The sequence below is a fragment of the Ciconia boyciana genome, chromosome 11, assembly GCF_034638445.1.
Source record: "Ciconia boyciana chromosome 11, ASM3463844v1, whole genome shotgun sequence".
Taxonomy (NCBI): Eukaryota; Metazoa; Chordata; class Aves; order Ciconiiformes; family Ciconiidae; genus Ciconia; species Ciconia boyciana.
In genome coordinates, this window is record NC_132944.1 from 4,443,221 (window position 1) to 4,456,596 (window position 13,376).

The 13,376-nt window shown below is 41.1% G+C and overlaps 1 protein-coding gene across 6 annotated transcripts in view; it reads right to left on the minus strand.

Annotated features, from left to right (window-relative positions):
• The window catches only part of IP6K1 (inositol hexakisphosphate kinase 1), a 39,580-nt gene that overhangs the window by 23,765 nt on the left and 2,439 nt on the right, over nt 1–13,376 (minus strand). For 4 of the 6 annotated variants that reach the window (XM_072876446.1, XM_072876441.1, XM_072876443.1 and 1 more), the window contains exon 3: nt 10,409–10,508. The exons of the other annotated variants lie outside the window; for them this stretch is intronic. The gene's annotated coding sequence lies outside the window, so the exon portion shown is untranslated. The remainder of the gene's footprint in view (nt 1–10,408; nt 10,509–13,376) is intronic. 6 annotated transcript variants of the gene reach the window in all.

Below are 13,376 nucleotides of genomic sequence, written 5' to 3' on the forward strand. Positions count from 1 at the left end.
TAGCTTAAACTGAATTCTTGATGCCAAAGCATACCACTGGCTGCAGCAAGGCAGTAATAGCAATAATGTAAAGGAAAAAAAATCCCAAAGCAAGCATCATATACTGAATTTTGCAATTACAGTTCCTTGGGCACAAGTAGATATACATGAGCCTGTTCAGCTCTAATGAAACAATATTCTTTCCAGATTGGTAATCCCCCAAAAATTATCAGATGCTCCCTAGTATCTTAGGAACACTGAAGAGAAATCAAAGTACACAGCAGATCTGGACTGACAGAAAACCTCCAGCTCACCTTTTATTCTAGAAAGTGGGTCAAACCCAAAGAGGCTGTAACCTGCTGAAAAGGAAATTATGTTTTGAGCAACTGTTTTTCTTCTTTACAAACTAACCTCTCAGCATTCCACACACATCCTCCATGGCAGTTTAAGTCAGGTATGACCAAAATCTCCCAAACTGCCATGTATTGTACTTAACTGTAGTTCAGTGGCTATCACATACACAAATAGGACTGAGCGAAAAACAAAACAAGGTAATCTTGAAGAACATCCATGTCATACCCCCCTCCCCCAAGAAAAGACAGATTAATCTTCCACACTGATAATAAGCAAGACTGATGAATTTCAACCAGACAGACTCTTAAATACTGTCTTCCATCCATTCTTATCACATTGTAGCAAAGAATTAAATGCAGGAGGAAAAGAAAGACTGATTAAGAGCCTACTTTTAGAAGCTATTGTCCTGCTGTGTGGAAAGAGCTCTCTCTATGAATCACCAGTTCATCCTCCTCTGACTCCATTTACTCCTCAGAATTCCCTGATGTGCTTGAATTCATACTCCACCCATCCAGACTGTAATGTCCCTACTTGCATACAATAATACTGTGGGAGGCAGCATCAAAACACTCAGTAAACAAGCTAAATGGCCTCTAGTGCTCTTCCTCATCCACAAATCCAGTTATTTTATCACAGAAGACAATGAGGTGGGTCAGACACAACTTACCTTCGGTAAATCCATACTGACTGTTCCCAGTCACACTCCATTGCCCAGAAAGGCATACCAAAAGGACCTGACCCACGACTGTCCCCGGGACCAGCCTGTAGGTCCTGGCATTATCCTTTGGGCCTATTTTGAAGACAAGTGCAACATTTGCCTTTGTCAAGTGATCACAGACATCCCAGCACCTCCGTGACTTTTCAAAGACACCCAAGATTGGCATCACTGTGACACAGCCAGCTCAGCACCTTTGGGTGCAGCCCATCAGGTCCCATGGACTCACATGGCTCAAATTCTCTTGAGTAACTCCTCACTCTGTTTTCATTTGCTTCTGATTGCCGTTTCCTCCTTGAACCCTGCCTCTAAACACAGGAGCCCAGGAGACCTTACCGCTGAAGACTTAGGCATAAAAAGCACTGAATACCTCAAGCAAGTCTGTGCCAACCATCGCTCATTCAGCCATCTCATTCAGCAGATTCTTTGTTTAGCCTTTTACTGCTGATGTAGAGGTAGAAGCTACGTCATAATTACCAGGGATGTTGTAATAAGCACTATCCTGAGAGAAAGCAGCTGTTTCCATAATTCAAAGACAGAAATGCAGACTAACATAGCTGAGTTTGTTCTGTCTGTATTCCAGGTTGCCAAAGAAACCACAGGTCTCTCTGCAGGATGTAAAACCAACTTGCTGGAGAGTTGCATGACCCCATTTCGAAAATGTTTGGCAAAAAAGCCTGCCTCTCACTGTTGGCCAGGCTGAGTGAATTTAGCAAAGGGAAGTTGGCTCTGTAAAGAGCAAACCTAGGCCCTCCTGAAAACGCGTAAGAAAGTTTCATGGAGAATCTTCTTTTCAGCTTTAATTAAAGACGAAAAATCTAGATGATGGAATAAGGAACTAAGATTTTTACCCAGTTAGATGCCAACTAGCCAGACTGCTCTAGGTATAGAAAAGGAGATGCTTTATGATAACTCCATATTCTCATGGTTTTTACATGCATAATATCTCAGTATATCAGATGAGGGGGAACAGCAGGAAAAAACTCAAAGCTGTTCTAATGCTCCCCAAGAGAAAGAAGAACCAAACGACACAAAACGTTTGCAGCCTAGGTCATTGCTGCAGGCTTCTGGCATTGAGCAGGCGTCTCGTTGTGCCATGCTCACATTGCCAAAGCAATGGCAGTGCCTGCTGTGTCTGAAAGCTAGCACGGAAGTGTAACACAAGCAAACAAAAGTACGTTTTATCAGACTCCAGAACTCGCAAGTCTCCCCTGCCCCCTCCTGGGAACAAGGTGGATTTGAAAATTTCAATATCTATTTCCAATGATAAAATTGTTTACTTGGGCAAACAACCAAAAGAAAACCAGAAAGAGCTTTTGCCTCAAGCAGGAGTCCCTTCAGCAAAGACATGGATATTATTAAGTACATCTCCTTCAGCAGCAGAGACAGACTCAAACGGGATTTTCTTTACCCATCCACTGAAGTCACTGACAGAAACTCATGCCTGCCAGAAAATGGCCTGACAATTCACTACAGCTCAACTGTTATGACTAAGCCGATTCATTTCCTAGGTCACGATGCAGATGCGCAATGCAGACTCCCTGTCCTTTACTCCAATATCTCCACTATTTACTTCTGCAAAATAAAAAAAAAAAATTTAAAAAAGATAGCAACTACAGCAAAACTTGCATAATACGCATTAACTGCTCATAAACCTTCTCCACAAGTTACGGAAACCACATTCTGTTAAGCTGCTGACCGAGCCCTGACTTAAGCAAAAACCCCTTTGCAGTGACTTGCCACCCCACATATTTATGTTGAGATCTTAAATGCAAAAGACAAACAGACCTCATTAGGGCCAGAGGAGAAAAATTCTCCCACCTGCCTCTTTCCACCACTGCTAACAAAGAAAACATCGTGCTACTGTTTGTCCATGCATTTTTGCATTTCACAGTGTTAAAAAAAAAAAGTTGCACTTTCCTCTTCACCTCCAGAGTGCAGTCCTGCAATACTCTGCTCCTCAGAAAACTCAAGCAGATATTCAAACACTTTTCCTTTGTCTCTGCTTTGCATGTGGGCTACTGAGGAGGAAAGCTAAGCAAAGACCCCACATCCCACTCCCAGCTGTGACAAGGAGAAGGGAATTTCCAAAGGAATGGAGCACGGCTACTGTTAAGCAGCCATTTAGGAACTGCGAAGAGAAGAGTTTCTCATTTTGAAGAGACTGACCCCGCAATAGAGATTCAGGAACTCTATCCAAAGAGCACATTGTGAGCAACGACACGTTCCGGGCTCTCCCCTCCTTTTGCAAAGTCAGCTGGTAAGGAGCAGAAGCTGGCTCCAGTACTCAGGAAGCAGCACAAATGTTTTGTTTCCTAGGAATCAGGACAACATCTAGATTTAAGCCTACCAAGTCTGACAGTTATGCATCAAGGCCAAACACAAACTTGCCACGAAGAACCATCACAAGCAAGCTAATCTCACCCTTAAGGCCTTTCAAAACCAGCATTTAATTTGGTTCACTTCAAGCTCACTGTAAAGCAGCTTTACAATTCCTACGATACGCTGTGGGGTGTGACACCGCTCTGATCCATCTCCTCCTTAGATCTATACACTGCCCTTTTTCTGAGCTGAGAATTAATTATACAGAAATTAACAGTGTTAGATAAAGGGATTCCAAGCAACTGGCTCTCTTAAAGGAACTGAGGACTACAGGATCTCTGCCTTCAGGAAATCTGCAGCAATGGCCATTCAGTACAACTCATGCTGTTAGAGAACAAGCTTAAGATCCAAACAAGCAAACATCAGTACTACGCCCATCTTCTCACTTGTGGCCAGAAACAAACATATGCTTAGCCGCGGCGTGGGTTCTACCTCTGCCTCTTGTCACCACTAGACCACATCAGAGTAGCATCCTGACCTGAGCAAGTTCTGCCAAAATTGCAGGTGATACACAAACAGCAGCTTTCAACAAAAAGATTAATACTCTGACTTTAATACATTGTTTGCATAAGCTCCACTCACCCCTCCATGTAAAGCAAGGCAGTAACAGTAAGCTTCACAGCCTCACGCAATCTGGAATTTCACTACCCAAGAGGACTTTAATCTCACATGTGCAGGCAGTGATATACCAGGGCATTTCGGCAATCAGAACCGAGTTTGAGTGTGAATGGAGGGGCGCATGCATTAGAATTTTCTCTTTCTCTGTCTTACTGTGAAGATAAAGCTGAAAACACATTTTGCTTCAGCTACGCTTGTCTTTTTCTACGTGGGGAAGCTGACAACACTTACATCTGGCAGGCCCCAAATGGCATCATGGGGTTTTACCAGACAGCCCAGCTTTTGTCTGAACACTGTTAAAACATTTAAAGCCAGGAGAAACACAGCAATTCTTACATCTCTCCGCTGATGTTTAACAGGTCAGCAAAGTGCTCAGTTGATTTTGTTAAGAGAGTCTTTAGATAATCATAATCTGAGGTCATCCAAACGGAAAGACAAGAACTAGGAACAGGCTACTGGTTTTGGTACTTCCACTGAATGTTTCAATGATCTTGGTCAAACCATTCAGTCCTGGTGTACTTCAGCCATCAGCAAAACAGCATTTCAGAAAGGAACAGCAGGATAGTCAAGTAAGCTACCCATATACTGTTTTGAAAAGACTGCAGTTTGGTGATCCTTTTATTTTCCATGATCCCCTTGCACTCCATTTCAACTTAGTCTTACCATTATAATTAAATTCTCAAGATTTTAAGAATTTGTGTCCTAGTCCATCAACAATTGAATTGAGTTTGTTAATACAGACTCAAATTAGGGCACCTCTTTAATACAGACTCAAATTAGGGCACCTCTTTCAAGTGAATGTGGTGCTGTTTGGCTGAAGAACCAAACCCTTTAGCAACTTTTCTGCTCAGATGGCAAAAACAGAAAATCTAGGAGCACATCAGTTCCACAGAACATAAAAGCAAGATTATCCAAACAAATTCACTTCACCCTGGTAAACAAATTCTTGTGCCAAAAGCACAAGGAGCAGCTGTTATCTAGTGGTTTCTTCTCCTAACGTAGTTCCGAGACACTGACATTAAACAAAATTTGGGGCTTGCTTAAGCATCTGAAAAAGGTCAAGAGAGTCAGAGAAATCCAAGGCAGTCAGATGTACAGTACTCCAGCTTATATCAATGCTCAGGACACAGCTTTATTTATTGTATGAGAAAAGGGAACTGCAGGTTGCCCTGCAATGCCGAGTGGACACCCATTCTGGAATAAATATAGCAAGGTTTGTAGGGATAGGTAAAATCTTTTATTAGACCAACTGATAAAGGATGCCCTCCTCTCCTGATGCAACCCCTTCTATTTTTACACTGCTGATGAAAAAATTAATTCAGCTGGAAAAGACATATTTTGGGGCCCTACTTTTTCTACCCAATCCTTCTTTCCTTGGAAAAAGCACTAGTCACAGTGGCAAAAAAAGCACTCGCATCACTGTCTACTTCTCAATACCCTCAGCAAAACAAGCTTTATTTTAAAAGTGCAGTTTTATCACAACGGTATCTACATTAAGGGATTCCACTGGTAGAGCTGCACTAGGCAAGGATGAACATGCTGATTAATGCAGCTGTCCCAAGCATTTGTAGCAGAAATGACCTTATAAGCACGTCCACAGGGAGTTAAAGCCACATAATCACGTTGCAAATCCATGCCCCCTACTTGATATCAGTTTAATTTTCCTAAGCAGATGACCGTTAAGGGTCACAGGCAAGAAAACATGAGCTGTAACTTCCCAACTTGACACTTCATTGGGATTTTTTCCATGAGAAAGTACCAAACAAAGATACATTCTCATATACAGTACATCCTCTTGTACGGTCAATCCACTTTTTAAAAAAAAAAAAAAACAAAAAAACACCACAAACACACCACAGAGAGGAGAAGGAAAGAGAAAAATCTGAGCTCCATGTTAGGGAAAAAAAAAATTTCAATGCAGGTGCTGCAAGAAAGTAAACAATGCCATGGAAAATACAGTGATGAAGTGCAACATTTTGTTTTTGAGGTTTTGAATAGGAAATAACTTAAAGTTTCTGTCATAACAAACATTTTAGACAAAGACAGTGCACTAAAGCTAGCACATAATTTAAGTAAAATATATGATATAGTATCTGATGGCCCTTAAAGCTAAGGTAGCAGATTGTTTGAAACTAGCTACAACTCTAAAGAGAATTTCATACAAGGATACTCTCACATCCCTTGAGACATTACAAAATCTAATATGGCAAAACATATATGACACACAACTTGGGGTCATGGAAGGGATTTTGATCTGGGCCTTTTGTTACCCTGCTACTCTTCTGGGAATCAGCATAATCTGCAAGACTCTCAATCACTCATACTGAAAATCTTAAAGCTGTTAAAATACCTCAGGGGTTGTTTTGTGGCTTGCAGTATGCTCTGGAAGGTAAAGGGCAAAGAATTAAGAGAGATGCACCCACCACTTGAGTGAAAATGAAAGGCAATCTGAACCTGAGGCTATCTTCTCTGAAGATACATGAACTGGACGGCTAGTCACAGCTTCAAGCTTGACAAGATGCTATACATTTTGAAGGGCAAAAAACAAAACTTGGCATTTAAAAACGTCTCCAAGATCATTTTACGAGACCAGGAGCCAGCACTGCCATCCTTTGGTGCCTTCTTCTAGCAAACCTCACACTTCCAAGGGAGCCAACTCTGGCTTTGCAGAAAGAAATATTCAAGAAGGGAGCTCCTAGATGCCAAAGCAGCAGTCCCTGAACACAGTTCACCCTACTGTATTTCTTAAGCTCCTTCCAAAGGAAGGGACCTTTAATAATCCATTACTACTCTCATATACATTCATTACTACTCTCATATACGCTGACACTGGACAGCAGGCCTCTTGGAATACTCTACCACACCAGCCAGTTCTGTTCTAAAGGTCTGAAACAAGAAACTCCTCCCTTTCAAATGAAGTGAAGAATCAAACAAAGGAAGCCTATATTTAACTTCCTGTTCGCTGCAGCAGTTGCAAACAAGTTCTTGTAAACGCTCTACAGGTCACAAATGTCCAGTATCTTACCTAAATGTTAAGCTGCTGAAGTAGACCGCAACGCTCTTTCCAACAGGCTTTCTAGAGTGCCACTTACAAGGGCTGAGGCCACTGGCTAAGTAACAGAGTTGTAAAGCCAAAGCAAAAAGAAAATAATTTGTTAAACCTGATTTATTGTCAAATTGGCTTGCGTCTATTTATTAAAGTGCAACACCTGCATATATATATATATATATATATAAAAAAAAATAAATAGCTTTTGCCCCATATGCTAAAAAAGCACAGCACACATTCATTTGGAAGACACACAGATTGTGGCAAGTTTGCTATTAATAGCAGGTTTGTCTCAAGTGTATAAAAGCTACCTTGATTTTTCACACCTTAAATTCCTCTAAAGATACTGGAACACCATGTTGCAGCTTCTACAAAACATCAGTCTACCAAATCAGATGTATTCTCACAGCCATCTGGGTTACAATACATCCTGGGCCATATATAGCTAGGGAAAGCAAATTTACTCTTCAATTTTCTTCTCCAGTTCAATACAGTATGATAACAGGTGCCAGAAGCGTACCCTCTCAGACTGAAAGCCACAGACTAACAAGCACTACGGGCAGAAAATAACACACAGTTCCCTTCTTTGACGATCATAAGAAAACTGCGAATGATAGCAAACCTGAAACAATAGAAACTCGTTTGCACTCACAGAAGAGTCAACCTGCCAAGCTCACTACCACAAGATACTGACCTTATCAGAATTTTTTAAAAGGTTTTGAATTTTCTTCTGGTTGTCATGTCACAATAGGATGAAGTACAAAAACCACAAAGTCTGTAAACACTTCACAATCTAACTTGTAACCTTTAATTGCCAGGTTTTAGGAAGGTATTTTAACTGCAGTCAATAAAGAGCTTGGTTTACTTTTGGCTGGTGAATGATACAATACCCTTAACTATTTTAACTAAGAATATTTGAGTCGAGCTGCATTTACAAATCAGAATTAATTTTTAAGACAACTGGTTTTTGTTATTAGGTGAACCAAGTTGTCAATAGGTTCACTGTATTCTCAACTGCTGAAATACAAAAACTGCTGAATCTGACACATACAAAAGTGTCAGTCCTAAGGATGCTACATGACTAATGAACAGACCACAGGAACAAAAATACCTGTGATCTTACTTAACTAAAGCTAAGAATAATTAAGGGGAAAAACAGAAACCCCGAGTGCTGCTATTACAGGAAAAAAAAAATACCAGCATGCATAGCACCTGAAGAAGAAAGAGTGAAAACTTCATATTCCGCATGGTGCACAACACTGGTACTTATTCAGTCTGACTAATGGAGTTAGAGGTTTTCTCTCAGTTCTGGAAAAATAAAAGATGCGTAAAGCATGCCTGATAACACTTATCAGTCCAAATTTAGCTTTGCTTCAAATTTTAATAAGTGTATTCAGGTCAACACTTGTGGTAAGAACTGCAAAATACTAAGACCTCAATTACATAAACAAGATTTGTACCCAACCAAAGAAAATGCCACTTGCACAGCATAAGAAAAAACACAATATTTGGTCCAAGTGGGAAACAAAGCAAACCATTCCAATATTTGCAAAAGTAAGGGTAGCCATAATCATTTTGTATATGGTCACATCTAAGCAAAATCCGCATATTCAAGATTAACCTGATGTGGGTTTTATTGTGGGACATGTGGGGGTGTTTAAGAAACTATCTAAAAAAATCTGCATATGTAGTGTTTCAACACAAACTGTGCTTCAGACTGCTTTAACAATTCCTTTGAGACAGACTCAAAAGACGGAAGTTAAAAGGACTTTTTTTCCCCCCCTACGTTGTAGGATGAGAGTCAAGCCCCATGAATGTGACAGGCATACCGTCCTCAGATCTGCCATGTAGCTTTACACACAGACCACAGTTCGGAAAAGTGAAATATACCTTCCACCTGGCAGCAAGTGTTGTTGAGAGCCTTCCAAAGCTCCAGGACTTTACTAGTTTTACTTACAATCCACAACTCAAACCAACACAAGACCTCATCTTCTGCAATAGCTCCAACATTTTTATTGAAGTTACTCTTTGGTTTGATTCAGCCACTGACTAAGACACAGGACTATGTAGCCCCCTAGGCTTCTCTCCCAAATCCTTCCTGCTTTAAATAACTCACTGACATCTGCATTCACTGGTGCACTGACTTTGGTGTTCGAAGCTGCTTATCACCTATAGTTAGCTGTAATGAGATCATGACTGCCTCCCCACACATGCTTAAGCTGCTTAGACAGTACTGTCAAAGGACACAGAACAAACAACCAGCCCTATCTTCTTGTGCCTTTCTAAGATTTCTAAACTCACTTTTTGGAATGCTTGACAATACTTTGATACCAACAGTGGACAATGCTAATCGGAATTAAAGATTACATTGTATTTTGCTTAAACCCACTCTGGCAGTTTAAAAAACGGGGAAAATGCAGCTCAGCATAGAACTACAGGGGAGAAAAAGAGAAATGTCACAGCAGAATATATAAGCTGTACAATAGTTCACCTTAGATCAGCACTTAAGTCAGCTGTGACAAAGACACAGGAGCATCCCCTGCAGAGAAGGCACTGCATCTCTGCTCTCCCTACCCCAGCATCTTTGGTCATTACCTGTTGCACTTCAAACTAGCACAGACCATTAGTCAAAAGGTCAGGGGCCTCCCCACCAGAAAAGTGAACTGTGTGACACAACCACTAACCACGCTGTCTCCCAAGAAAACGAGGTCATTCGAGTCTGCTGGCAAACAAATGCTTATACCACAGGTACTACTACTGAGTCATATCTTTGTTGATAAAAAACTGGGAGAAAACAGATATGCTAGACTTTCTTCCAAATTTAGAACAGCACAAAGTAAACCCTTTCAGCCTGGAAGACTATCAAGCCAGCCTATCATCTTTCAGCAAACTAACCTCAGAATAGAAAGGAAAAAATAAAAACCAGACAATGAATGATAGAGTTCTGAAATCATTGTAAGATAATTCAGCTGCAATTCAGCCACCTAAATGGCTAGAATTGCTAGAGCATAAGAGCTAGCCTCCAAATCTTGGAAGCTTAGTTCTTATTACAAAGAACTGACACCCATTTGATTAAAAGTTAACAAATATAAAACAGGACTAAGCTTTTCACTCTGTTCTAGTGCACTTACCTGGGCATTCCTGTAGTATCCTCCAAAGATAAGAGCACACCTCCCACAAACCATATCTACATATACTTACTTGAAGGGTAAAATTACAAAGTGAGAGGTAAAAAGCAAGCAGTTTATTTCTCTTTGCATTATATTTAAGGTGGCTGCATATGTATACTGGGCAAAACAGAAAAAAGTTACCTTAGAGATGTCACCCAAGCTCTCTCTGTTGAGCAGTCACTGGAATATGGAGCCAACCTCTCACAATCAAGAGGGAGCAGGACGCCAGAAGCAAGTCAGCCTACAAGATGTTGTATGGAAATGAGTTAGCAAGTGCTAAATTAGCTTTTGTTTAGATCTTTACTTGCTCATCAATTCAGAATGTTTTGAGAGCACACTTTCCCACAAGTCTGGGACCAGAATTCACGAGCTCCTTTCAAATGCTCTCACTCATTCCTCTGGGCTCCGACAGATGCTCTTTACCAAACAGACCACTGGGGCTGAGGGGACCACTGCCCCCATCTGCCTCCTCCATACCTCAGCTGATTACCAACCAGCAGGTGGAGCAAAATGGGATGCCTGCCTGTTCTTCATCTGGCCTGGTTCACAAGATACTGATGGGTATTAATGAAGAAAGGCTGAAGCATAGTATATTAAACTGTGGCAGCTGAACAGGCACTGCTGTAGGCCCTAATACAAGGGTAGTAGCGCTTGGAAAAGCAGCAGGACAGCTGGTGGAGGAGATAACCTTTCTAACTACAAAAGCTAAATCAGAGACAGCTTATCTATCAGAGCTCTCAACCACATGTAGTAACATCCTACCAGGATAGGCACATCACACCTCATAACCTTTTTCACTGCTTTTATCAGATTTGGTTGACACAGATCTTCTACTAATATAATTATGGCAGCTACGCCCATGTTATTTTTGAACAGAAACAACTGCACCAATGTTAACTACCATGGATAGCATTATACAGAGGCATCCTATAATAGCCAAGCTTATTCCTTTACTCCCAGACAAGGGGATAAAATCATTTGTTGTGAATGAAACTGACCACATACTGACAGGGGTTATGCAAAATAGAAGAAAGCTGAAAGAAGCTTGTCTTTTATACACAGTTAATGCCACCCAAAATGCATATAGACAAGCCTACAGAAATAAATGAAGGCAAATGACTTGCACCTTAATACTATCCTGCAGAGTAGTTTGCACTGATGGGGACTATATAGGAAGCACTGACACCCCAACATGCCAATTAAGAGAACTGCATCTATTAGAAAGTACATCTACCCGAACAGCATGCTGGGAAAGCCAAAAATAACAGCTGCTGCCACATCAGAACAGCACAAGCACTGCGTACAGGAGATGCCTGCAAAACAGAAACTAAGCAGCCATGCACAAACACTTCCTCTTCCTCCCCCACCACCCCTACGACAGCAGCAACAAACCCGAGATTAAACACTTGCCAGCGTCCTGCTCTGCATTCCTGTCGCATCAGGAATATAAAAGAGGGAGACTGCTAGCTGCTCCTCCATACATCTGAAGGGTTCCTTAAGTTTACAGGAAGTAATACAAATACTTGACATAATTCTTGCTGAGGTTTCTGTTGCATTTTCTTCTTTTCTTTCACTCCTTTTCTCTAGCTCACCCATTTCAAAGCTCACTTGGGACCCCTTGTATTTACTAGGCTTGTTTTTGATACATTCCTTCTCAAAGACTGAGAAGTCAGAAATAAAAGCAGTTGTTCCTAGGCAAGTCACATTATATAAACAAGGAAGCACAGAGCCACAGCTCTACTGAGCTGCCACACACAAACTCTGCAAGTCAAGTTCAAATCTAAGCCCTGCCCAGCACCAAGACTGACGGTGTGACACTGTCAAATGCAAGAGTAAACAAATCAGGCTGCAGTTTTCTGTCAATACTAACTTCTGAAACTATAAATCCCAGCATCAACACTCAACCATGACGTGCGTGTCTCAAACACATTACAAGCTAATTCCTGATGGGCAGACTGGGGGAACGCAATGGCAAGTGATGTGCCTGGGTTACAATGCAATGCCCAAGTAATGGCCCAAACAAGGCCCCTGTCAGATTTTCTATGTCTTCAGTATCCGCATTTCAAACACAGATGGAAGAAACATACCTCCTCTAGAACACAGGCTGTGAATATTCAACTTCAAACTTACCACCTACATTTCTTATTCCAATGGAAACCACAAGACAGTGCCACCCCGTACTCCAGTGTGCCAGCCAGAACTCACCAGATCCATGACAGCCTTTAGACGCAGAGAAATCAACTAAAAACTGAAATCTAAAAAGACAAGTGACCAAACCTTTTTACAAACATGCGGTGATCCACTGAACCAAAGAGACTGTGCCCTGTAAGCAGGTGGTCAACAAACAGCTCCAAGCTTGTACAGGGCTCATCATCTCACACTAGCCAAGCTCAACAAGGTCACATTTTCAGAGTTTGATAATTCTACCCAAAATGAATAAGCTGCATATGTGGGGGAGGGAAGGAGAGAAGAAACAAACTAGGCAGCTCAGATGGGATGAGAATAGCATGCAATGCATGATTAAGAAATCATAATGCTTGTTCAGAAGGCTAATTAACTGATTAAGGGTGCAGATAGTACTTCAGCCTGGGCATTTTTCAACCTCTGAGTGCTTGCTACTCTAACCTTGACTTCTCACTACATGCAATGCAATACAGAATAACTTGCAAGTCAGTTGACTTACACAATCTGCCATGAGAGGGGATCCCAAAGCACATCTAATTTTGCTTTCTATAATATTTTTATAAGAAGGACATGCCCAGTACTGTCATCCTGATGATGAAGCACACAATGACACTATTCACAAAAGTAGCAGGAAAGAAGCATGGACGCTACTGTTCCATTTAATTTTTAAATATATGTAAATATGTTATATAAAAAATATAATTTTTAAATACTAAATAAATAAATAAAAACACATTGTTGCACTGTTTGACAGTCACAGTGCAGGTTACCCTGAGCAAGAATACTCCATTCCACCACCAGCCCCATGTTCCCACCATTGCCCTTGCACCAGCAAAATCATTTAAGCACCCACAAAGCTGGGGAGAAAAAAAAAAGTCAGTTTGTCTTCAGTTTGATCAGTTCATAAGTCAGGGAACTCTGATTC